This window comes from Dermacentor variabilis, chromosome 4 (genome assembly GCF_050947875.1).
Source record: "Dermacentor variabilis isolate Ectoservices chromosome 4, ASM5094787v1, whole genome shotgun sequence".
Taxonomy (NCBI): Eukaryota; Metazoa; Arthropoda; class Arachnida; order Ixodida; family Ixodidae; genus Dermacentor; species Dermacentor variabilis.
The window spans coordinates 102420727-102447332 of NC_134571.1; the positions used below are offsets into that span (position 1 = coordinate 102420727).

At 48.6% G+C, this 26606-nt stretch overlaps 1 protein-coding gene across 3 annotated transcripts in view; it reads left to right on the forward strand.

The window, feature by feature from the left end:
* Positions 1-4530: 4530 nt before the first annotated feature.
* The window catches only part of LOC142579586 (uncharacterized), a 515154-nt gene continuing 493078 nt past the window's right edge, over positions 4531-26606 (forward strand). For all 3 annotated transcript variants that reach the window (XM_075689952.1, XM_075689955.1, XM_075689957.1), the window contains exon 1: positions 4531-4596. The gene's annotated coding sequence lies outside the window, so the exon portion shown is untranslated. The remainder of the gene's footprint in view (positions 4597-26606) is intronic.

Consider the following 26606-nt stretch of genomic DNA (forward strand, 5'->3'; position numbering starts at 1 on the left):
TATTCGTTAATCAAGTACTTCGCGTGTATCTTTTCACAAACCCAGTTTTCTGAGGTACCAATAACAGGCAAAATAACATATTTCTTACCGAAAGCTTACCCCGCTGTCAATTACAGCCTGCGCGTGCCAGTTCACAACTTTGTGCAAGGACATCTATGTGAACGCGCTTAGCACAGTGCTTGGTTGTGTCTTGCCGGCGATCTCTTCCATGTTATCATAGGCTTTGCAGTGCATGCACACTTCGTTGATATGCACTTCAGAATCTATGGTATTTTACCGGTGTCATTTGAATACCAATAAATACCAACAATCAGATTTCACTTTCTCTCTTTCGCTTGGTGTACTTTCACTGCAGGGCTCCCTCACAGGAGCTCCCGCAACAAGGTGACGCAGACTTAACCATTTCTCGTCTCATCTCCACAAACATAAAGGCGTTAAATCAGCCAAGATTGTCGTTTGCCAAGATCGGGACAGCTTTAGTTTTCCGAGATCCACTTTCAAGCAGGGCCACCTACTCTCTTGTGGCTGAGGAAATTTCACCCTGAGGCCTTCGCTGCGTTCGATTGCTGGTCTTTATTTTTCCCTCCACGGGGAGCCACAAAAGCTACACTATAAGCAGCCATGTAACCCACGAATCGAGGTCGCCGCTTCTGTTGCTGCTGCTGTTGCATCTCGCTTTCGGAACGAAAATAAAAGAGACCGACTCGCAGAGAATAAAAGAAAGAAAGAAGCATTCTTGGCTGGGGCAAGCGGGTTTGCCAGCTGGATGCAACAGCGTATAGATTGTGGCTGCGTTTGCGCCGTCCTCTGGATGTATACCCCCGTTGTGCGCGCACAGGACGCGCGGCGTTATACGCAAAGGACATCCAACAAGGCGCGCGCGCGCGCGCAGGGGCTGCTGAATATGCGGCGACTCATTTTCGCTGCCGCGTCTCGCGAATGTGGCCGAGCATCGACGACGCGCTGCCCTCGCCGGGTGCGAGAGGCCAAACGAAGAAGCGCGCGCCGGGCGTCCCGTTGTTTTTATTTTCGTTGGACTTTGCTGGCGCCCGCTGCACAGGGTCGCCATCGTCGTCGCGGTGCACTTTGCGCGGGTGGAGGTCGGATATGGAAGCGCGCGCGCATGTGCGCCCCGCGTTCATAGGCTGTATATATGCACGAGCCAAGAGCATCCGACTTGCGGCCAGTGTGAGCGGCATCCTAATCGGGTCCACCAAACGACCTACGGCGATGAAGGCGAAAGACAACGAAGAGGAACGCCGGGGAATTAGGCGACCCCCGCGTCGTCATTAGCGCGCGCGCGGCGGTGTCCGTTCGTCGACCACCCCGCGTGCGAATGCATATACTGTATGGCGTACATCGCCCGCTTAGTATACCGTACGTATATGCCCCGCCGAGCCAAATGCGACTTCCGCGCGAACGGATTGCTGCCGTATCGCATACAGGGACAAGGACGACAATAAACTTCGTCCTCTAAAACAGAAAAAAAAAAGAAAGACAGCTGGCCGTGTTCCTCGTTCCAATCTTGCTTCTCATTCGTGGCCCCTCTTTTTGTGTTCTAGTATATTCCGTATTTCGCGCGCGCGCGCGCGTGTGTGTGTGTGTGTACAGCCTCCGGGTCGTCCGAGCAGTAAATTAAGACCAGACTAATCCGACGCACTGCGTATGCATGCGTGTCTGTGCGTATGTATGTATGTACCTGCGTGCGTCTGTCTCTGTGGGGTGTTTATCAGGGATGCGCTCCGATTTAGCCGTAATGTACAATACTGCGTCCCGCACCTTCGCAGCCCTCCCTCCCTCTCCTCCTATAGCGGCGCCGATCGCGCGCCGCATCAGTCGTAAAGAGTGAGCTCGTCCGGCGGGGGTCCCCGATTGCTCGCCTTGTATACAAACGGGCAGCCTGTCGCTGCTGTGCCGCTCTTGCGTAAGGCACGCCGAGTGGCGGTGCCCTTGACGCTGCCGCGGATTATCTTATCGCGCCGGTACACGCACGCCGTAACGCTGTAGAAGAAGCGAGCCTGTGAATCCGTCATGCATTATTCGTGGCGACCCGCAGTCGCAGTATATGCCCCGTTGCGTTGTTCCCTGACACGTGAAGCGGAGCGTTTCTTTTAAAGAATCGCTGACCTCGCTGTGCCGCGAGGCGTGCGCAGGTTTGCGCGGAAGGAAAAAGGCTGCAGAATTTGTCGCGCTTTTTTTATGCCGGCGCAGCGGCGGTCGCAGGGGCGCCTTCTCTTGCGGTGTGTAAGCGCGAACTGAAAACGTCTTCCGAAGGGCCGGAGTGATTGAGAGAACTCGTGGAGCGCACTACCCTTTGAAAGGATTAATTCGTATCAACTTTTTTGTTTTGTCTGTGTGTGAATTCTTGCGTATTCTCCATCTCGCGTATATTGTACGGATAAAGTTCGGTACTGTTGTTTTCTTCGTAAACAGTGCGCCTACATCAGCGAAACTGAACTTTCTATGTTTCTTTTTGTTTTGTTTATATAGAAGTGACGAGCGTGTTATGCTGCGTTCTCAAAGCAGTAGCGATCGCATTTATGCGAAAATCGTGTACAAAAAGAAGTTTACCTTAACCCTTTTCTCGTTTAAATATTTAAAATTGATTTCATTTACGGTGCGTTTCTGACTAGTGCATGACGTCATGTCAACGTCACGTCTACTACGACTCGTTACGTCACTGGCGTGGCACATGCTTCGCCCTCACCATGATTTTAGCTAAAATTTGCGCGTTGAATAAAAGATTCATGCGCTACACTAACTGACTTGACCATCGGAGCGGTTTTCGAGAAAAATAAATAAGTTACCTCGTACTGTTGCATGGTCAAAATTAACTAAACGTTTTTATGGCCTTCGTGCAGCTGCCACGCGGCTCCATTCTGATGCCTTCGCTAATATTCTTCTCGGATTTTACTCCACCTGGTTCCCTTTATGCACTGTTCGCATTGCTTTGATATGACAGAGATTCGCGTTCATATTTCAGTCAACCTTTACAGTCTCTTTCGCCACCGCCTTAGATCCCTTCCCTCCCTTTGTCATATCTTGATACGCCTGGTTCGTGCCACCACCACCAATGGACCTTACAATCATCGGCGCTCAGCACACGATGCCTTTGTAGCCCGCTTCATGACCGATGCAGTAGAACATTTCAGTTTTTTCACGTACCTGGAGCCCTGCATATTCACTCTTTTGAGCGCCAGCCTCGGAACAAACGGCAACTGTTATTGAGCAGTGCGCAGTGGCGTCCAGTGGTCGTAGGGGCGCTTGACATTGGAGCTGCTTAGCGGAAACTCGGGATGCGGATTCTTTGTGGCTTTTTTTTTATTTCTAAAGGGGCTTATATGTCGCATGGTGATGTCATTTGTTGCACGTGTACACGAATACTTGAACGTGCTGGCTCACCGCTTGAAAACGAATAATATTCCAGAAGCAGGCTTCTCCTCACAAATGTCCTTACTGCGGAGAAGCAATCTTTCAAAGCACCCTCCGCTCACGTGCAGACACACCCAGATTTACACCAATGTTCACATAACAGCTCTTCGTCGTGAAGTGGTGTCCATCACGTTATGATTTGCTACGGTGGCTAAAGGGCTACGGCGTTATGCTGCTGAGCACGAGGTCGCGGGTTCGATTTACGGTTGCGATAACCGCACTTTACTATCGGTTATCGCAGTGCCCACAATAACCGTGAGTGCTGCGATAACCGCAGTATTCACGTACGGGGCAGAAACCTGGAGGCTTACGAAAAGGGTTCTCTTAAATTGAGGACGACGCAACGAGCTATGGAAAGAAGAATGATAGGTGTAACGTTAAGGCATAAGAAAAGAGCAGCTTGGGTGAGGGAACAAACTCGAGTTAATGACGTCTTACTTGAAATCAAGCAAAAGAAATGGGCATGGGCAGGACATGTAATGAGGAGGGAAGGTAACCGATGGTCATTAAGGGTTACGTACTGGATTCCAAGGGAAGTGTAGCAGGGGGTGGCAGAAAGTTAGGTGGTCGGATGAGATTAAGAAGTTTGCAGGGACAACATGGCCACAATTAGTACATGACCGGGGTAGTTGGAGAAGTATGGGAGAGGCCTTTGCCCTGCAGCGGGCGTAACCAGGCTGGTGATGATGATGATGAACTGCACATTTATGTGGGTGGATTGCAAGAACGTTCACGTACTTAGATTTACATGTTCCCTTCAAAGAACACCGCGTGGTCAAAATTAATATGTAACCCTCCACTGGAGTGTCTATCGCAGCCTCGATTTTGCTTTAGGACGTTAAGCTCCATGGATCAATTAATCAGTCATCTTGCTAAGCGAACACAAATGGACTCTTTAAGGTTCCTTTTTGAAGAAACAGAAAGAAATAAAAACTGTGCCGTTGACTTTGTACGCTAAAGAAACAATCATTTCCTGCCAAATGATCGCAAATCAAGCTCTGAAAAGAAAATCGACTTTTCGCCAGACTAAACTTTAGAGCTTTTATTTAGTGCCCCATTAACAAAGTTTCGCACCTTTTTTCTTCTATTACGAAACAGGTTCCACCGCATGTGTGCAAGAAGCGACAGGCAGGAGCATCCAGGTTTGATCAACTTATGCTAACGGTAAGTGAAGCGCACTCTAATAGCTGCCGGCCTTGCCATGCAACGCGAAATACGGGAGGGTAAATCCTCACCTCTACTTAAGTAGTCCGGTAATGATGCTGCTTGAAGTGGGTGCAATTTCAAAAATCATGCTGCAACTGTCTGATTATGAAAATTATTTACTACTGCCATAACACCACAAATGAACCGTCGAATCTATCTATCATAGTTACATGCAAATCAACTTCTACAGAATTTTTTTATTGATGTCATCTGCCGAAGAGCCTACTGGCATCTACAGAATTGCCTTTCAGTTTGCGCATTGTTGAGTTTGTGTTGGTAAGATACGTACAGGTAACAAAGTTTCTTAAAACTCTGCAACTCTATCAATTGATTAGACATATCAAAATCAAATTGCTGACCCAGTTAGCTCACTTGAGTGAGATTATTAATGATATTTTGTTGTCTTTTTCCTTTTTTTAACCTTCATTTTGATGTTATGACATGTTATGACATGTTTGTCTTCATATAATTGTACGTTGAATCGCATCAAGCACGAACTCGTGGCTGTTAAAATTTGGTTTAGTGTGTTTTTCAGTGGCACATTTTGTTTACGCATGAAGACATGGTGCGTCTGAGCGTTGTTCGTTTTCTCCGTTACGCATAACCTACATACATAACCTACATATTGGGCCGGCTACTAGCGTTTAAGCTGTTGGTCCAAACAGCAATTTGTACATTTCTTTCGGGATTTAAATAAAGTGTTTCCTCCTCAAAAAAAAAAAGAAGAAAACACAAGGTACATACACTGCACCTTCGCAATGCTCCTCGGAAATTGCTTGGCTCAAACTTCATAACCGGACAGATTCAGAATGACTCAGAGTAGACTAACAAGATTAATGGCAGGAACTGTTGTATGGAGACATGTTACTGAGGATACAACTCCTCATCGCAGGACTCAGCCAGCAGCGTTACGCATAAGCACTGTCTACCTCAGTCGAGAGGAAGCGCAACTGTCTTATACACTAGATCGGGATTTAAATAAAGTGTTTCCTCCTCAAAAAAAAAAAGAAGAAAACACAAGGTACATACACTGCACCTTCCCAATGCTCCTCGGAAATTGCTTGGCTCAAACTTCATAACCGGACAGATTCAGAATGACTCAGAGTAGACTAACAAGATTAATGGCAGGAACTGTTGTATGGAGACATGTTACTGAGGATACAACTCCTCATCGCAGGACTCAGCCAGCAGCGTTACGCATAAGCACTGTCTACCTCAGTCGAGAGGAAGCGCAACTGTCTTATACACTAGATAAAGTCCAGGAATTTAGTATTTGAGCCGAGACCGTTGCGAATACGTAGGCACAACATGCTGCCTCACCTTTGGCTGTGACATCGTGTTCGGCATGAATTCATATTTTTGCAACAGTAGAACGTACGAAAAAATATGCTCCTGCGAGAGAGAGACAGAGAGAGAAGCAGGTAAAGGCAAATAGGCTAACCAAACGCACTTCCGGTTTGCTACCCTGCACTGGCACCAAGAGAAAGTTCACTACTTGCGGGTACACATGAAGGTGCTCACCGACACTATAAACCGTGAGAGCTGTCGATTTGAGACGTTGTAGCAACACACGTCGCTGCTTTCTGTGCCAATAAAGCGTACGGCCTTGGTCCAATGGTTCTGAAAACGGTCATGAGTCTTGTCAGTTTATTGCTTTCCGGAGAGAGTGGCAATGGTTGTACCTACGTGAACAAAGACATGGGAGGTGTGCGATAGTTTCTCGGGTCCCGCATGAGCCGCACACATAGGTTTGTCACCCATTCCAATGCGAGGCGAAATGAGAAAAACCGCGTAAAATATTAGGTGGAGGGTTTCTTTCTTGTTTGCTTTAAGCATTATTTCATCTCCGTTCGGGCCTGACGCAAGACTTGTGGAGGAAAGGGTTCCTTCAAACCACTTTATGCTCTAAGATAATATTCTATAACAGTTTTTGGAGTGAACGACAGTGAGAGGGTGAGTGAGCTGGATCATTTATAGAACGCTTGACGGGAAGTTCATGCCAGCTTATTATATTCACTTACGCGCTATTCGTACTCCAAACTTACAGCCGTGTAAACATTCAACCGGGTGACATCATAATAGGCTCTCTATGTAGGGAACTCCTGCCCTTGCTGACCGCCAAGGCATAGGACGCGAAGCGTACCGTACCCACATCTTAATTTTCGTGCTGATGTTTTCCACAAAATTGGGCGCTTAAAGTGAAACTTAAAAACCCTCTGCATTTACGCTCAATTAGTTTGCGCCTGCTGCTGCAGCTCCGTAGAATCTGGATTTTCTCTAACTTTCATTTAACTTTATTTTGCCATTATTATGGGGAATGAGAAGTTTAAGAAGACGGTTTCTTGGCGAGCGATGCCACAAATACGCGAGTCCGTGAGAGGGCAGCGGAAGTAGAGCCAGTCAAGATGCGCTAACCATCAACTGCTGACTCCCTTTGGTGAGAGATCAGGAAGACGCTGAGCTTCATTAATTATGAGGTCGTGACGGGAAATTCTGCGGACTGACGGCGAAACAGCTCGTTTTTATTTCGTTCCCTACATCCCTGGAATAGCCAGGACGCCATGGTGTCACTTCAGGCGACTCCGTTTCCAACCATAAATCAGGCGCAATCGACTGAAGCACGCTGAAACGCCTCGCCACCACCCTGTTTAGGTTTCACCCTCTTTCTCTCTAACTCCCAAATAAGTGCTTCAGCCGCGCATTATGCGTCCCTAAACACAGTCGCACGTGTCTCTGTACCAGCTTTCATTCTCGCGTCTCGTTTTGGGGCGCACCACTTTTCGGAGGAGAAGCAGCGGCAGCAGCAAGAGCACTTGGCACATATTTACTCAGACTCAGCAAAGGCCGGAAGCGTCGGACAGTTGCTCCAATTTTTTGAAGTCATATATTACTGGCTCGGAGATTCCTTTAGAAGTCGCAAAAGAAGGAAGGAAACAAGTATGGATAGAAAAGAAGGAAGGGGAAGGGAGGGGGGGCGAAGCGGTGTTTGGACCGTTTCAAGTGCGCGGGTCGCCGTTGCTCCGCCGTTCTTCAGCCCGCTTTTCTCTTTCCAAAACGCTCAACATAAGGACGCAATTACTAACAGTCACCTCCTAGGAGGGCCTGTCCCCGCTCGCCGAAGAAGAGCAGTTCGAGGGTAATCGTCACTCCAATGGCATTTTCTTACGTAGAAATGGAGTGCGGCTTTAGCTGCCATGAGACAACTTTCTGTTCTTAGATCTCTCTATATTTTACCGAAACCTAGAGGGAGTTGCGAAGGCGGGGGAAGGATGAAAAACACAAGAATTCTGTCTCTCTAGCTTTCTTTTTCTTTCTTTCTCTCTCTCTTTGTGTAGACGTTACGAAGAGCGTGACATTCTTGAACGCCTTCACCAACGCTTTTTTTTTTTTCACTAGGTTACAGCGCATTTTCTTTATTATATATTTTTTTAATGGCTGCCGCCATTTACCATCACCCGCCGACGATGAAGAAGACGACGGAAAGCGAAGAATGACTCGATTCGCGGAACCAAGCGGCTTATAACTCACCTGCGTTTTTCTTGTTGCTATTAGTTTATAATACCAAGGCCGCTAACTGTTTCATTTATTTTGCCTCGGTTCTGTACTACAGCTCTTAATCACTGTCCGTGGCGTGCGTTGTCTTTCGCGCTGTCTCTGTGACCGCCTCCAGGATTCAGCTATTAGTGAGCATCAAAGTGCTGCAGTCCGTGAGCAGCCACGCCATCCTTCTAAGTTTGTTTTAATGGCTTGCGTTATATTCTGCCTGCCTCCGTGAACGGAGGCCGCAACGAGAAATAACTAAGTAAAACACACGCCGCGAAACTTTCAGAAGCGTTGATGAATGGCCCCGCGGAGTGCGATCAGTCAAAGCGTCGCGGGTGTAAACGAGTGCGCGTTTGGCGAGAAAGTTGGTTCCCCTGGTCGGCAGTTTGGCCGAGCGCCCCGCGGCATTTCAGCACCTGTACGCTTTCCGCCGCAGTGTGAAGCGACGTGACCTTGCACGCTCAACGGATACTGCCGCGCGGGTCAATTCGAATTGGCTTGATTACGGCGCTCACCGATTTTCGTACCGCTGGCTGCCTGTCCAACGCGCGCAGCATAAACACCGGCTCGACTCCTTCTGGAATCTTGGCCGGTCTTGAATGTATGTTAGCGCATAACAGAAAAATACGAGACATGTGCGCTCTGTCTTGTCTCCCGAGGAGTGCTGGACATGTCTGATGTCTTCAGGTTACAATAAGTGTCAAACGCTTCCCTTTGTTGTAGGCAGCTGCTTCGCATATGCTGGTTGCAGAGGCATCTGTGATGCTTTTGTTATTGTTGTTGTTGTTCTCATTGTCGTCGTTGTTGTTGTTGTCTGTCTGCAGACTTAAAAAGTTTTCCGTACACGACTTTCCTTCCTCAAATTGTTCACATCCCTATGTCTTCTCTTACTTGAATGCGCTTCAGTGGTGTGATATGGCACAGGCAATTCAAATAGCATGTTGATAGAGCGTGTGCATAAAAATAAACGTGTGCAGCTTGCACTAGGGGTGCAAGGCTGGCGTCAACAGCGGAGCTTGTGATCACCAAGCTTTTACGTGGCTTACCTAAGTTGTTTGTAGGTTTTGCGAGGTTATGCTAGGTTTTGCTAAGTTGTTGGTAGGCTTGGTCAAGTCTTTTCTAGGTTTTGCGAGGATATATGGTAGGCTTGGCTAAGTTTCCTTTAGGTTTTGCGAGGTTATGCTAGGTTTTGCTAAGTTGTTGTCTCGGCGGGCTTGACGCTGGAAGTTTTCGAGCAGTCGAAGGCCGGGATCGCTTTCTCGGTGACGTCGAGCGTTCAGGCGCCGACTGTCGCGTTCCATGGACTGAAACTTGGGATCCTCGACTCGGTGTCGCCTCTTCTCAGCCTCAGCTTCGGCGCGGTGTACCGGATCAACTCGGCGGCGACGTATCGCTTCTCGCTTGGCAGTACCGCGCTTCCTGGAAAGTCGCTTCTTCTTCGGGCGTCCGCACTTTCTTCGGTCTCCCCATGGCAGCAGCACGTACGCACGGAGTAGAGGAGGCGAGACGTGTGTCGCCGTGCCAGCTGCGCCAAGCTTTTGCTCGCCTGTGACGTCACGACTTCGCCCTACGCGCATGGGGTGCGAGGAGGTTACGTGGTTCAGTGCTCTCGCAGGTGGATGCTAGGCAACGTGAGGCGGTGCACACCTGGGTTAAGTTTTCTGGTAACGCTCCACGGCGGAACTAAAAGCTTAAACAGCTCCGCTGTTAAAAGTTAATGAGTAAATATAAAGATTGTGTCTGACCTCGTGCACCAACAACTTGTCAAGTTTAAATAATTATCCGACGCTTCAGTCACTCAGCTGCAAACGTAGTCGTACCGACGTCTTCTCTTTGTACGACGTCATTCGTGGAATTATTGCATCCACAGACATAACAGTTTGTTTCACTACGATTCTACAGAATACTACCAAGGAACATAGACCCTTCCATGTTCCTGCATCTTTCAGCAGACACTTGCCTCTCCACAGATTGCAAAGTCCTTATGCAACTGTCATTTTCTCCAGGTTGATATCTTTCAAAACCTTTTGTTCTGCTTCTCTTCCGAGCTTCGCACTTTCTCTTAAGCCTTATTTCGATACAGCTGCTCTTTTCTCCTGTCTTCTCATAGTTTCTCTCTGCTTCCGTATTTGTACTCAGTCTCTCAAATGTGTGCTATCGCTGGATTCTTGCTCAACATATACCTGTTTATTCTGTCCTTTTCTTGTTATTGTTTTTCAGTGTATTTTTTATCTCACAACCTTTAATGGTAGTTGTTTTTTATTTCTACGTTTTTAATTTTTTCTGTGTGCCAGTATTTCGACCACCAGTTGTTCCTGGGCACATAGAACAAATATTTATTTATTTATTTATTTATTTATTTATTTATTTATTTATTTATTTATTTATTTATTATACATGGAACAGATTTATGGCTACGCATCGACGTCACCTTTTCCACAGATTCGGTTCGCTTTTCGACCGCTACGACCCCTGAATTACAGAAGTCCTTGTGCATCTGAGGCCCGAAAAGATTTCCGCCCGCGGCTAGCGGTTTCCAGAGAGTACAAGAACCTGGGACACCAGGTAAAGGCCTCTAGTGATGGGGCATCCTGTATGGGAGAGTTTACTTACATTGCGTTCCAGAAGGATCCGCTTTGTGTATGCTCCACCCTGCCATAGGCATGAACTTCCGTATAGCATCCATATAAGTAGGTTGCAGCACACACACACACACACACAAACACACACACACACACACACACACACACACACACACACACACACACACACACACACACACACATATATATATATATATATATATATATATATATATATATATATATATATATATATATATATATATATATATATATATATATATATATATATATATATATATATATATATATATATATATATATATACACGCTGTAGTTGCCGGAAAGCGTGAGAAGCAGTCGGGGAACTTCGAATGCTATCGCGTTCCACTCTTAAAGGCGAAGCTTAAGCGCCCTTCAAATTTTTATTTTATTTTTTTAGAGAGCTGCGTTCTCTACTATTGCACAAAATAACGTCCTGTCCCTTCCCTTCCCACCTCTGGAGGTGTTCTGGGGAGTAATCGAAAAAATGCATTTAATGAAGGGTAGGGAGCCAGCGCACTGTGTGAGAAACTGCAAACAGCCAAACGGAGAGTTAGTTACCCAGAACTATGCATAACGAATGTATACGTCATTGAAACAGCGCGTGCGGCACAGTTGCAGGGAAATATATAGGGAAAACTCTTTCGTTATCAGAAACAGTACGAGAGCAACATAGGCCGCGGACTGCAGCGCACGGTCAGAACTCACACGGGTGTCGCGATATTGGCCCAGGCCCTTGTGCCGGCCCAGGACACGCACACGCTATAGCACGCTCTTGCCGCTCTGTCAACAGAGCGGGCAAAACACGGTGAAGGATCATGCTGGGGTCCACCAGACACGTTTGCGGTCGGGTGGGGGGGGGGGGGGGAGAGCAAATTGGCGCGCCGTCTCAACGCAATAATGCGCCGAGGACGCTGGCGGGCTAGAGGACCCACAAGGCGAGAGCAGACCGGCCGGCCATTCCCGCTTTTAATTACCGCGCCTGGCTGCAAATCGGCTTTTGACAGACCACAAGATGCATCGGCGGTCGGCTCGCCTTGCCCTGAGCGTTTGCGCCTTGCAATCGGGTCCTCTTCCCCGACGTGGCGTTCCTTCCATATAAACGCCGCTGACGGTGATGGTGCGGCGGCCTTGTCCTTGTTGGTTTTGTTCCGGCATACCTCGGCGCCGTTTCTTTCTCCGAGCTTGTATAGTATACGCGTACACACATCCTCAGCGCGGAATAACGCTCGTTCTGGGCCGACATGTGTGCTGCACGCGCTCGGAGCCTATCGAGGCTTGTTCTTGGTTTGTTTTCTTTGTACTTCTTTTTTTAATTTGGCTTTTCCTTCGCGGCCGGGCCTTCGATCAAACCACGCACGCGCGCAGTGACGGCTCTGGCGCTCCCGCTGATGCGGTTGCGGCCAGCCGCGTTTTTTATGGCCCTGTTCTGATGATGCAGCGGCGGCGCTTTACGTGCATCCGCGTGCCAGGTAATTGTCCCAAATGAGAGCCCCGAGTCCATCCTTCATCGCGTACATGCTCTGCTGGCCGGCGGAGGTAGCGTTCGTGAATAACCTTGAAATATCCTGATGTAGGTTGCTTGCCTCGGTATATTAACTGAAAACAAAGAAGTGAGTGGCATTGTTGCAAGATTAAAAAAGTCTCGAGTGCCCTTTTTCTGCAGTCTCTGTCGCGCGAAAATGAGGCATGAAAAAGGAACGTTCTAAGGTGCCTAAACGTTTAGGAGCAGGTGTTCACTTAGCGAAGAGTGGGCTCTGTACAGTCCTCTTCGCTGTTGTTCGGGTTGTTTGTGTTCGAAATGCCGGCTTGGTTTTACAGCGAAGCTGTATGCGGCTGGGGTTCCGTGTTTTTTTTTTTTTTTGCGTGCATAAAAAAAACTGTCCTCATCAATGACTCATACCCCCGTAAGCAATAGGTACCCCCGAGCAGCGCATTTCCTTTGTGTTCTGCAGTTGCTATGACAAGGCCACGTATAGCTAGACAAAGAATCTTGAGTCATTCAACTCTGTTACAACTTGTCGGTGTGCGACCGGCCTCGGCCATGTCTACGCGCGCATTGCCCTCTTTCTGTCCGCTCTCCAATCACGTTCACGGTTAGCTTCCTCCGGCTCAACTGTGATCATCGTTGGAGACTTCAATGGGGATATTTGAAAACCAGACAAGAAATTGTTCACTCAATTTGTGCTAGAACACTTTGAAGTGCCACACCAATCTAATAAACGAGAACGTCAAGAGCAACATATGATAAATTACTTGTACTGACTAACTGTATTAAAGAAATGATAAATTAATGGCGATGAAAGTCGATGAAAGAACTTGCTGCAGGTGCGGCATGATCCCAGATCTTCGCATTACGCGTGCGATGCTCTCATTACGCGTGCGAGGCTCTCATTACGCGTGCGATGCGTGCAATGCGAAGACGCCGGATCGTGCCCCACCGGTGGCATGTTGTTTATTCATCCAATTTCATTGCCATAAATTTACCATTTCTTTAATTCAGTTAGTAAGCACACGCAATTTCCCCTATGTTTTCCTTGACGTCTTTGTTTGTTGGCTTCTCATGGTACGAATAATAAAAATCGGGCCTCTCGGTTAACCCCCTTTCTTCTCGTTCACACCAATCTAAGTCACTCAACTACTCAAAAAAAAAAAACGGTCATGTATGGAATTAAACCTTGACCAAGATTGCGCCTCAGGTTGTAACCAAACAAATCAATTTATACACAGTAATCACAAAACTATCGTGAGTGTCATTGCCAAATGATGAAAATATATACATTTACTCTTGTCTAAGCCTGTGTGACGTGCTACAGCTTCGTTGGTCATCCGCCTTCGCAGAGTGGAATGGCTCCTCAATTGTTCCATGGAGGTCGATAAATCTTTACACAGATGCATGGCTGAAAACGCCTCCCACCTAAATTAGGAACCTAGGATACGTAACGTCTGAGCGCGAAATTATGAGCCAGGTTGGGTTTCGCGCGCAGTATATGCAAGAGCGAAGTCTGCGTTGCATCGTTGCCAGCTCCCTTCGGATTTAAGACCGAAAGCTGGGCTAGTTGGTGGTTATTCGTATAAGGGGACATTGCACTAGCGCGTAAAAAAGGGCACGGACAGGAACGTGAAAACCTATTTGAAACCTAAACAAATTTATTTTGTCCACATCTCTCGTTTCTCGTTGCCCTCTTTCTCGAGAAACACGATGACGATCACGTGCGTGATATGCAATACATAAACATACACCGTCCTTCATCACGCGCCCTCGTGGCATGATATACGTGATTGACCAGTTGTAGCGCGCGCTGAACTATTGTCGAACGCTCCGGTTTCCGGGAGCTATCTCGATTCCTTTGACAAGGTTTTCTTCAGGTGACGATATGGGCTTAACGCCGTATATTTCACGGCGTACGCGGCCATTAATTGAGCGGAACTGAATTCAGAGCCTTCTGTTATGAAATAGAAACTTCATGGGTTGCTCGTTCTCTTCGAAATCTATTGTCGACCGCTCAGCACGCGATGGCGGCCAACCAAACTTGAAACCCATTGTTACATACGGCAGCACCACCAGCAGCAGCAGCAGCAGCAGCCGAGGCGAAGCTCTTGAGAACAAAATGGCTTCCGAGAGCTGCTTTTGTACTCTTTTCACCAAGATGTTCTTTCTTCTTTTTTATTTCTGGCCTTCTTTCAAGGCGCCATGGCGCCCTCTCGTGCGCCGAGCGTCAACAGGGTCCCTCCGAAGCAGTTCTGCTTTGTTCGCGAGAGGCTTGAATGCGCCGTTTCGAACGGCGTGCTTTCGCTCCTTTATATGCTTGCTGTCCCTTCTCTCGAAACCAAACAAGTGTTTTTCCAAGCTCTCGGGCTAATAAGGGTCTTTTCAGCTGGCGCATTTATTGTTGCCGCTAAGAGTACAAACGCACGCACACAGACACCGCATTGTGCTGGAAACGGAGCCCGCGGTCCCTTCTCTCATTTTTATTTACGAGTGTGCGCCGCCACGTTGAATGAAAACCAAATCAAGCCAGAACTAAACGAAACAGCCACACCAGTGCACGCGACAAAACGCAGCCGAGACAACAACAACGGCGCTCTTACACCGTGTACGTAGCCTTTTGTTTCCCAGGCGCCTCCTCGCCCCCAGCGCTGTTCCCCCGCCCGAAATGGAGTGGGGCACACATGCCGACGTGTTCGGCTGAAATGGGGTGTGCGTGCGCGCTTGCTTTTCGCGCGCGAACTGCTGCCACTGCAGAACAAACACCGCGGTGAGCGCTTTCATTTGAGTGTGCCCGGAGTAGGAAGACTATCGCTAAAGCGAGAGACCCGTTTGCATAGGCATGCGTGGAGCTTTCCTCCTCCCTTCCTCTTTGTTCATCTTTGTCTTTGAGTGTCCAAGGGCGTTGTACCCGATGCGCGGTAAGTTTCGACGGCGCTATATCCGCGATATTTAGCTGCCGGCAGCCATTCCATCTCGGGAAACCGGAGAGACACTGCACATGTGCGTGTCCGTGTGTGCGCAATTGAGGAGGGTGTTGCTTCATTTCTTTTGTTAGGGATGAAAAAGGGCGCACTGTGAAAGGGGAGAGATAAATTGGGAAACACGCTAATGTCTTGGCAGTTCACCAAGATCCACTGGGTGCTTACGTGATGAAACGCTGCTTGTGTCGCCCATCGTCCAGCGCTTATCGTTTTGCAGATTATTTCCCTGTCCAATTATTCAGATTGGGGAGTCGGGCCGACTAAGAAGGAGCAGATCAGAACCTGAGCGGGCAAAGCTTGATGTCGTGAGCGAGTATGCGTTTCCTAGTGGACCACTGCAATCCGACACGTAGCACAATTTTCTCACAGAAGTGTTTGCGATGAACCGAGACCATGACTGAGAAATGAAGGGTAGGAGGAAAATGAGGGAGGTAGGTGCGCATTTCGCAGACACTTCCACTGGAGCACTGCATGCCTACCGATATCATTGAAAAGAAGCGTACGCGATCAACTTATTCGGTCAGTATTTGCCTACGAGACCGAATCTAGGAAAGGCGCATTAAGTAAACGCTGCTTCCATGGTCTCGCTAAAGGCTCACTGACCGGGTGTGTCTTAAATGTCAGGCCTGATAATGGGCGTACTGTGGAGAGCGCGCTCGCATGTTGCGCGTTCTTTCATGGGGAGAATTCACAAAGTATTTTTTTTTCGTAAATACCATTGGCCGGCAGCCATCGTTAATCATATGTCCGACATCGTGATTGTCTAGCATCTGGTCATGCGAAAAACCGCGGTGTCAGAACGCTTTTTGAACACGCGCCCAGATTGGCCAAGAAGTGTTGTCAAGAACTTCCCAGATGTGCTTATCTGTATCTCTCAAGCGTTCCAGGAGTTCACTCCTGGAACACTTGAGGAAGTGAGCGGGATCTTGTTATGACCATGTGGGGAGTTTCTAAATGTATTAAAGAGTGAATTGAGCATGACAGCTGCTTGCAGTGATTGAATTAGGGGTTATATATGGGGAGTAAGGACCAGACTCACGCAAAAGAAAGAAGTAACCAGAATTGCACAGTTATCTTAACACTTTTGTGTACTCGTAGCCTTGACAGCATCCTACTAATGCAACTGCTACAAATAGTTGCTCCGCGAACAGAACGGCAATGAACTTTCGCTCACCTAATTCACACATTTCAGTTTCCAACATCTTGATACACTTTTCAATACAAGAGCTACCATAGGCTCAATTTGAGAAAACTTGGGATAGAAATTTTCCCTGGAAAAGGCTGCTAAATGCCGGTAAGATGTAAAAGCCAGGCTTGTAAATTTCTGCCAACTATGACTTCCCTAAAAAAAGAACCCGTTGAACATACGTATACAAGGTGATTTGCTAGAACGGTGATTAAAAACTGAATAAGCTTTCTTCTAATGTAATTAATCAGAGATGTTAACTCCAGACCTCACTAATTATTTATGCATCGAGCACAGCTGCTGAACGTCTAGACACTTTTATAGATCGTCTACCTACTTATCTGAATAAGGAATAAAAGCACAGCTATGAAATTATTCGGCACGTTGGCGTAACATTCCTGTGTCCGTTTGAGCAACTGAAATCTATGCTCTATAATAGTGTTAGGCTGACTCAGGGCATTTTATTTATCTGTGCACTTGGTAAATCCGCACAAATGGACAATTGCGTCCAATCGTGCGGAATTCGGTTGATTCTATATAGACGAACATCAGTAGAAAGTGTATTTGTTTGATAGCGACTTTTCTCAGCGGAAACTGACACCTGGATATCGTTTACACCAGAAGAACTGAACAGGAAGTCCTATAAAACTCAGCAAGAGTCTTCGCCCGGCAGTATTTTAAAACGAAGCTTTCTTTGCCTTTTCCTGCTACTTTGCGGCTGTTGGATTTTGCTGTTGCCTCGCTTAATGGGCAATAACTTGGGCAACTGGGCATGTAACCACTCCTGACCAATTCCCTGGAACAGCTATGTGCCATTGGGAATGTTCCCGAATAGATAAACGGAACAAGAAGCAAGGTGTCAAAATGTCGGCAACAGAGAAGCGTAGATGTCGGCAATAGAAGATGATTTTTCTTAATGCATCAAATGGTGTATACAACTACCCGATTCTTGCCGTACCCCCCATAGCGGGTACAAACTAAGCTCTGAAGACACATCAGCATCGTCATCTTATCATCACCGTCATTAGTATTATCATCATCTAGAAGCCAAATATGGAGAAAGATGTGAAGCAAGTAACTCACCTTCTTTCCCAATACCAGTCCAAACCATAGCCAATCCGCCACAGTGGGTGTATACGCCATAAAAGAAAGAAAACGAAATGCAACGAAATGTGAACAAAATCAGTGTCGCGTTGAAGCGGAGGCCGCATTTGTAGCGAAGCATTTGCGCCGTACTGTTACATTGGCGTGATCGCTTAACGTTTGAATAAATATTGGATTGCATTTTCGTCATTAGCGCTACATGTGCGCAAAATTACATTCCATTGGTGTTACATTGGGCAAAAATGTTCTTCATTACCGTTAAGTTTGCATAACAGTTGTTTTAACAGTAGAGCGCAGATTAAGGAAAGCTTGTTCCAATATAAGCGTGGTAACCACCCATTTTGTTTTTCTTTCACGCGTCAATCATAGCGTTTCTATTTCAGCCGTTTACCCTGTATGAAAGCAATGGTAAGAACTGCCCCTTTGATGCCGATCTTAGTTGTATATCATTACCCTTTCGGCGTGTAGCATGCCTGTTAGCATCGTCGCGTGAGACGCAATAGCCAAGAATCGTAAAGCCTGCTATTCCATTTCCTTGCAGCTATAGCTAACCCTCACACCCATCTGCATGCTCAGGTGGAGCACCAAGGACATTCTCATGCTGCATCTCTTGCAGTTGTTTACAGTCATTACAACGCATACTTTGATGTTTCTGTAAACTTTTCCTCCTATAGCCCCGCAAGAGCTGTTCTTTCCATACAAGCGCCCAACATATGCACTCTATAGTGCTCTTTATCAAGTGCCGCAGAATATTTTTTTTTTTTAGGAAATGACGCGATTTCTTCCCCCGATTTCATAATCTCTGCAACATCAGCAGCATAAACCGAAAATAGAGCGGGCAACTTTACGAGTTAAACTGTGAAAATAGCTAGCATCAAGCTCAAATTACGCGATGGAAGCAAATGCCATGGCCACTATAACCATGCACTGCTATAGTTCCATCCGCTTTTCTCACGTTTTGCTGCTTCTCCTGCCTCTCGCTTTCTCGCGCTTTATTTCAACTCGCCACCGTACAAAACCCCCCGCACACAAATACATCGGGCTTCGTCACATTGAGGGGAACATGGCCAGAGCGGTGCATAAATAACTAGTTTGTTCGATCTGCTTGCTTCTCCATTTGCTGCGATTCCTTCCTACTGTATAGCTTGCTTATCTCATAACTTTGCACAACGAACATGCGCATAGCGTATCTTGCAAATGGATTTGCGCTGTTCTTTGAACCAGGCTTTCGAACCGAGAAAGGGATAGTGCAGTGTACCTGGATATTTTTGTGCTTCAGGAGCAGTGCTCGGGAACACCTTCACGGGCGATCTACCAGCGCCCGCAACCCAAGTCGACAACACGCAGGCAAGTCCAGCGGTTGCTTGCAACAGCCGTAGGGGGAAAGAACGCTTGCGTTCACGGCAAGTTTCGCACGGGCGTCCTTACAACGCTTATATGGGGTGGGATGGTGATTGTCGTTTACGCGCATCGCCGACCGCTGGCATGAAATGATCCGGAAGCATAAAGACATGTTGTTTGTGTTTTCCTGGCGCCTTAGACGACCTGAATTTTTTTTTCTTCATTTCCGATTCGGTGGGACATTCGTAATGTGTTGTCGCCGTACCGGAAGCCGAAAAGATATCTTGTGCTTTCGGTCGCGAACAGACGAGGGTGAGAGCCCGTCGCGGTTTGAGTCGATGCTCGTTGCGTAAACGATTGCCCAAAAAGGCGAACGCCAAAGCAAGGAAAGGCTGAGGGCAGTGGAGTGGGCGATTTCCTGAGCGCAAGAAATCGCCCATCACGGGAATTGTATATGAAACTATGGTCCGTAGCTTGAGCGCTTGGTTTGAAGAGGTCGGAGTCCGTAAACACGACTTTTGTAAGAAGCAATGCTCGCACACATCATCCCAAGTTTATGTCTGAGTGGCGTTCTAACCCCGCGGTACCTTCCTTCGTGTTTCTCATAGCGTAGCTTAGCTGCTCAGAGCGTCAGCTATGTAAAGGCCATGATGCCAATCACTACATGCAAGCTACTGCACCGAACGGACTGCAGTGACGTCACTAATGCACCTGGAAAGTTCCTACGGCACTTATTGGTGTGCAAAGTGTGCGGCTTCGCAGCGAACAACGCATGATTTGTCAATCTCATATTAACCCTCGTCCCTGAGCGAGTATCGCACGCAGTCAATTGCCCCGAGGACTAACTTTTGTTATCATTAGTTTTCGTCTGTTTATACTATCGTCCGTCTGCTTAAGCATGCGGGTTAACCACGTATAAGTGGTCGCGTGCGCAGCGCTGCCAAAAGCCAACTGGTTTGCAGGCGCATGAGGTCGAAAAAAAAATAATAAATGCGCGTGCCCATAATCTCTTTTCCGTATGGTCGCCGTGAACGCTCTGTTTTCGGTGAAAGACAGCGAAGTGCACGAAAGAAGAAGAAAAAAACAGTGGGGGAGGGGGACAGGCTTTCTATCCGGTTCGCGATGCAGCTAACGTCCCCCTCGCCTTCCTCCCTCTGCCTTCATTCCTTGCGTATTCATCTTCGATTCCTAGCGGGGGCCGCACTGTTTACTCGGCGGCTCGACGAACGCCCGCGGCTGCAGTCGTTCGCGTTGCGCCGCCGCTGTACAGCGTGCGCTTTGCGGCTGCGGACAATGGCTTTCCTCAAATGGGAATCGTGACGGCGGAATCCTTTTGGGCGCAGAATTAATTCCCGGTCACGACCGGCGATCGCTTATTCGCCCGCGGGGGTTAAGCTGTTCTCTCAACCCTCCCCTGGTCAAGGGAGGAGACTGGACAACGCCGGCCGAACGCTCGCGCGACCCCTACGCCGTGGGCCTCGCCGATCCGAGCGCTTTCGTGTAAAGCCTAATGTTTATGTGGCGGCGTCCAGAGCGGCCGTGCCGCGCTTTGACCGTTGCTTTCTCGTGAGCCGATATATACGCACGTGCGGCCTGAATGAATGGCTCGCGCGATTGAGACGTTGTTCGTCCGCTGCGCCCCGATGTGTATCTATGTTGGTGGGGGCTGCGAGGGAGCTTCGTATATGATACAGTGCTGTGTGCTGTTTCCTGAAAAAAGGCCGGCCCTCCGAAGACGCGCCCGCAACACTCGATAAAGAAGATCAAAAGAGTAGTTACCGACAGACGACGATCTTCAGTTTTCTTACATTCTCGTATTTTTGTCTCGACAGCCCAGTGTTCGCAAGTATACGTACACTTGGAAAGGAATCCCACTTTTCCTGGAAAGAACGGTATCCCGTGCTGCGCTGCATCTTGTTGAGTGAAGTTGTGATAGTCGCGAGCTTCCTTGGGTTGCCTTCCTCTGCGCGCTGCAGCCGATGACATCCTCTCCTTCCAGTCATCTGTTCTACGTGTGTGTAAAATCTCTACCTAGCGGTTGTCGTCAATGAGTTGCGGATAAGTTTCTACCGGCTGCGCTACTAAGTGTATTGCTGCACGCTTGCATTTTAGGTAAACGGGCTGGTTGTGTTGCTTATCGATATATTTATGATAACGAACGTTGAGCAGCCAATAAGTAATGATAGCGTGCTTCCTGTCAATAAAGGAAAACTGAAAGACGAGCATAACTTTATCTGTGTCAGTGAAATACACCGTAAGATAACAAAAAAAAAAAGAAGAAATGCCGCTCTTACTGTGAGAAGATGCTTGGTAAGCGCGAAGAGACGCGAACACGAAAGTAGGGAGGAGGAGGGGGGGGGGGGGCAACGCCGCCTTGAAGTTGCTGTACTAGCTCGCCGTGACGTCATGGATTTTGACGGCGTCCATTGTGGCCTAGTTAATGGTCCATCTGTAAAGGTGGGCTACATTGTGTTCGATAAGAGAGCAGCAGAGGAAGGTTAGAAAGCTCTGAGAATCATCGCATAGCCACAATGGCCAAATCACAAAACAAACGCTTTGGAATCTGTGACGCCACACTGACGTACCAGCGCTGGCTGTTTAGACGCGAAATTCAGGAAATCCAACCTTCAGCTGCACCTTCTCTGCAACCAAGCTCCCTACTATCGTGAAATGAGCGAAAAAAAAAAAGGCTTCGGAAGAACACGTTATCCGTCTATAAGCTAATTTAGTGTTCCTTTTAAGAAGCCTCGTCCTGAGAGATGTGAAAACAAGCGTGAGTCCAGTCCGCCGTCGGTGCTGCTGTCTCCTCGCCGGGAGAAGGCGCAGGGCCCATTTGTTTCCCGCCAGTTGTACCGTAATACTGGCCGCACGAACTGATTGTTGTTGCCCGGCCAGGCCGGCTGCGCCTTACCAGCAATTCGTTGGCGCGAACCGCAGCGGCCATTGTCGCGTTGCGGCCGAGTTCGCGCGCGCGCGCCCTCTCCTCGCTCACAATGAGCCAAGGTGCAGAGGTGACTCGCGTGCGAGTTGTGGCGCTCGCGTCATTAAATTAACGCGGCCCCCGTCGTGCGGTGGCGCCTCCTAAGCCGTGCGGGGGGCTCTATAGCGCGGCCGCGCTGCGACGCCCGTGCGCTCACTTTGATGATGCGTTCGCGTTGTTCGCGTTCTTCTCCGAGGAGATCCCCGCCCCCTCTTGTGCGCTCTCCGCGCGCTTGATCGTTAATGAACTGACTGTCGCTGCTGCCACGCGCGGTCGCCCGTCCGTGCGCGCCCGTTTCGCAAAACCTGTTGCGACGCACATCGACATACTGTGCAGCGCGTGTCACGGACGTTGTGTGCACGATTTTAATTAAGACCTGTGGCTCGGCGTGCCATCTTGGGGATTTTGCAGCAGGAACCTCCCTGCTGGTTGCGATGCGTTGCCGACAGTCCGTGTGGAGAAGGGGATTCCGGGACACCCTGTAGTCTCGCAGGCTATCTCTCCAGGGGGGCTTTCTGCGGGCGTTTTAATGCGTTAGCGTTAGAAGTGTCAAAGTGGCGAAAAGTGTATTTGAAGTATGAGTAGCCGTGGTCACACGGTAGAAATACAATGAACTCTCGCTAAGACAACTCATTTAAGCCAAATTCTGGCATATAACGAACAACATGGAAAATATTGGTTTTCCATAGAATCAATGCAAAAAATCCGCTTAATACGAACTGCCTCAGAAGTGCTCTTCGGTTAAGACGAACATTCGGAGTGACCACCAAGGCTACCGATCCTGCAGGCTAGGTTGCCTCCATGCGCAGCGCCCGGGGCCGCGCGCGTTGAGGCACCCTACTGGAGGCCTGTGGAGCACATCGCCCGTGGACAGAGGAGAAAACAAGACGAGGAAACAAAAAAAAAGTGACGTTTCACTTCGTGAACGCGGGTGACGTGCAGGTGTATGAGTGCTATAGCGTACACGAAGCTACCGGCCCTCGGTGCGCCTGGAATGTCCGCATCGGAGATCGTATTCAAAACAGGACTCTCGCGGCCGTGAAATACGCAGCAACCGGCGGAGTAGAACGCCTTTTTCATTCGCTTACTATAGCTAAATTGACAAGCATGGTGTCAGCGCGCACAGGCAAACATGAACACTTCACATTCGATGACCGCGGACACTCAAAACGCTAGCGTGAGGGATCGCGGCAGCAGCACCGACCGAAGTGACCTTCGCGCTGTCTATCGCTGTAACGCATAACTGAGCGACGAAATCACAAGCGCGCGCAATGCTACGAGCCCTCGGCTCGCTTAGACTGTGCCCCCAAAGCAGATCGCTGTCGAGATAAAGCCCGCGCGACCACGCGCGGCCGAAGTACAACAACCGCCTCCCTCCCCTCCCCGGTTCGATGCGCGCGACGGAAGGCGTCGCGCTTCCCCACCCCCATTTCCTCCTTTGCGCGCGCGAAATTCAGCCACCCTCGTCGGCTCCCCGTCGCACGCTTTTACTCGCACACACAGCGTACGCCGCGCTCAACGAAGATGTTGTCACGAGTAGAAGCCGGTACGTCCGTATCGCAAACAAAGTCTGTAGCAACTGCGAGAGGTGGTCAACCCAGCGCGCCTCCGCCTACCTTCCTCCTCCGCGATGCTTCGCCTCGTTTCTCCTACCCCTCTTCGCTCAATTTCTCTTAGATTTTCCTCTAGCCTGAGTTGCATTGCCGCGCGCTCAGCGCGCTCACGCTAGCTCGGAGCTTGCACCGATGACCTGTGAGGCGCCAGATGCCTGCTTGAACTCTTTAGTGAAAATGTTCCAGCAGCACAACGGCACAAAAGGATTTTTAAGGTCATTATGTGAGATAACATCGTTTGTGGCTGCTCGTCTATTTGCACAGAAGCGCCAAACATCTGTGACGGAGTGAATGAAACCAAGCAAGAGTACACTTGAAGTGAAAATTGTAGAGAGACATGGAAAACTCCCGATTCATGTATCAGTTGCTCAATACGGGCTACATAGAAGCGTTTTTCCGAGCGTGATAGAAGCGCGCGAATACACGCAAGGTTGCCAGGAACTTTGCATGTATTCGCAAGCTTCTTTCACGCTCAAAAAAAAAAAAACACTTCTATGTAGCACGCATTCAGCAACAGAAAGCTGAAACGAGAGTTTTTCATGTCGCTGTACAATTTTGTCATTCACATTCTTTATCTAAATATATTTTTGAGAAGATTATTAATTAATTAAGACTACTTATGTAATAAGGCGGAATGCAGAAGACAATCTAAATATCTCCAAGCGACGGCAAAGAACATTACTTTTGTTTTGTCCAGCTATAGGGGCCATTTGCATATTTTTACATCTTGGTGCATGATAGTTGGGACACCCTGTATACAAGTGAACCAAGAAGACGACAAATATAAAGCAGGCAAATAACAACGAAAGTTGGCTTTTTGTAACTTCAAAATAACATGAAGTACAAAACAAAGACATACAGCAAGCACTTCGGCAATATGACGCGAATATTAGATCGATATTATTAATAAATATCCAGGTTCCTTTATTTTAAGAACATGACATGAGCCCCCTCTCCTGGCTTAAGGTATAGCTACAAAAGGGTGCTGATTCTAAAAAAAAAAAAATGAGGAATCTGATAACTTAGTCTTTCACTACTGTCGCTGGTGCGTAGTTTTTCTTTTCTATAAATCATATGCCGTACGTAGTGACAGTGTTGTTGCGTTTCGCCTGCGACACGTGGTTTTGCCGGCGCGACTGCGGCGGGGCGGCAGACATTTTGGCCCGATCGTCGTCGCCGCAACGCTCATCGCCAGGTGTTTCCAGGCGCGACTGCGGCGATGCGACCGCAACGGATCACTCTCTCCTTCCAGTCATTGTGCCCGAACCAGGCGATGCGAAAGCAGGGATCATCCCCTCATTACAGTCATTGTGCCCGACCGGCAGCGCTACAACAGGGTGCTACGATATCGTGCTCGACATGGTGCTACGGCAGCGCTACGACAGGGTGCTACGAGATCGTGCTCGACATGGTGCTACGGCAGCGCTTCGACAGTGTGCGTCACCATTAGCCCATTGTACATTCACGTGCTCGTCTTTTGAGGGGTTCCTTCTTGCCCTCAACTGCGAGAGTATAAAAACAGCTGCCCCCGGACGCCAAAAGGAGGGCTCCGATTTCTTCTGTTGAGTGAAGTGCTCTCCCGTCTCTCTACTTCGGTCAAACCTGACCGCAAACTCTTTGCGATGATAAAATAAACAAGTTGTTTCGTTGTTACCAGTCGACTCATGCTTTGCCGGGACCTTCGGATGCTTCCAGTTGTACCCCAGGCCGCTAGGCCAACGCTACCCTTGGGGCTTGCGACCCAGGTACAACCACGGGCGTCAGCGCCGAGTTCCCAACAACCGATCGTACCAGCGGTGCGATCCAAACATCTGGTTGGCAGCGGTGAGATCGCCTCCGACTTCAAACAACTGTCTGCCAGCGGTGAGATCGCGACAACGGAGGCCAGCAGCAAAGAGATGCAGTTGACTGTATGCTGAGCAGCTCAACGACGATCCGGGAGCAGTGCAACGAGCCCTGTGTGACGACTGGTTGCCTGCAGCGGAACGACTGCGCGGAATTCCTGCCTGCGAGGTTTGGTGAGTGCGGGACTTTCTTCTTCTGAGCTTTGCCAGGCTTTTGTTAGTGTCAGAAACAGAGCTGGTAATTGTGGTTGTCGTTGCTGCCGGGTTAGTTTGCGGCAAGACAATAGTAAGCAGTAGAGAAAGCAGCATTCAGAGCAGCCATGGATTTGAAGTCGTAGCGCAAACCGAAATTGTTGGAGCTTGCAAGAGAGTTGGGTCTGGATGTCTCAGACAAACTCAGAAAACCAGAACTGCTAAAGGCTATTCTGGAGTTAGAGGCTGAGGATGACGAGCTGTCGGAATGCCTTGAGACCATTGAAGAGAGGGAGACTGCAAAAAGAGAAGAGCGTGAACGTAAAGAACAGAAAGAAAAAGAAGAGCGTGAACGTAAAGAACAGAAAGAGCGAGAGCAACAAGAGCGTGACCGTCAACACGCTTTGGAAATGAAGCGTCTTGAGGTAGAGATGGAACGCGCTCGTAATGGAAGTCAGGCACACGGTGCAGGAGAACGCGTATTGTTCAAAATGACTGACCTGATGCGGCCGTTTAAGCTTGGAGAGGACATTGGTTTGTTCCTGGTTAACTTTGAGCGAACGTGCGAGAAGCAGGGGTTCTCTCGGGAAACGTGGCCACAGCGCTTGCTCACTTTGTTACCCGGCGAGGCGGCCGACGTAGTCGCTCGCTTGGATAGAGAGGAAGCAGAGGATTTCGACAAAGTAAAATCGAGTCTGCTAAAAAAGTACCGGCTGTCTGCGGAGGCGTTCCGTCGGAAGTTTCGGGAAAATGAGAAAGGCAGAAGTGAGTCATATACAGAGTTTGCGTATAGGCTTATGTCGAACATGCAGGAGTGGCTCAAAGAAGAGAAAGCGTTTGGTGACCACGATAAAGTTCTGCAGTGTTTCGGGCTAGAACAGTTTTATAGTCGGTTACCGGAGAACGTGCGATACTGGGTCTTGGATAGGCCAGACGTTTGTACGGTGGCTAAAGCCGCTGAGCTAGCCGAGGAGTTTGTGACGCGTCGGGCTCGCGGAGCTAAGGACGGTCAAAAGGGTGAATTTGGCTCGAAGTTTGAGAGGCCGAAGTTCACACCCATGAGAGCAA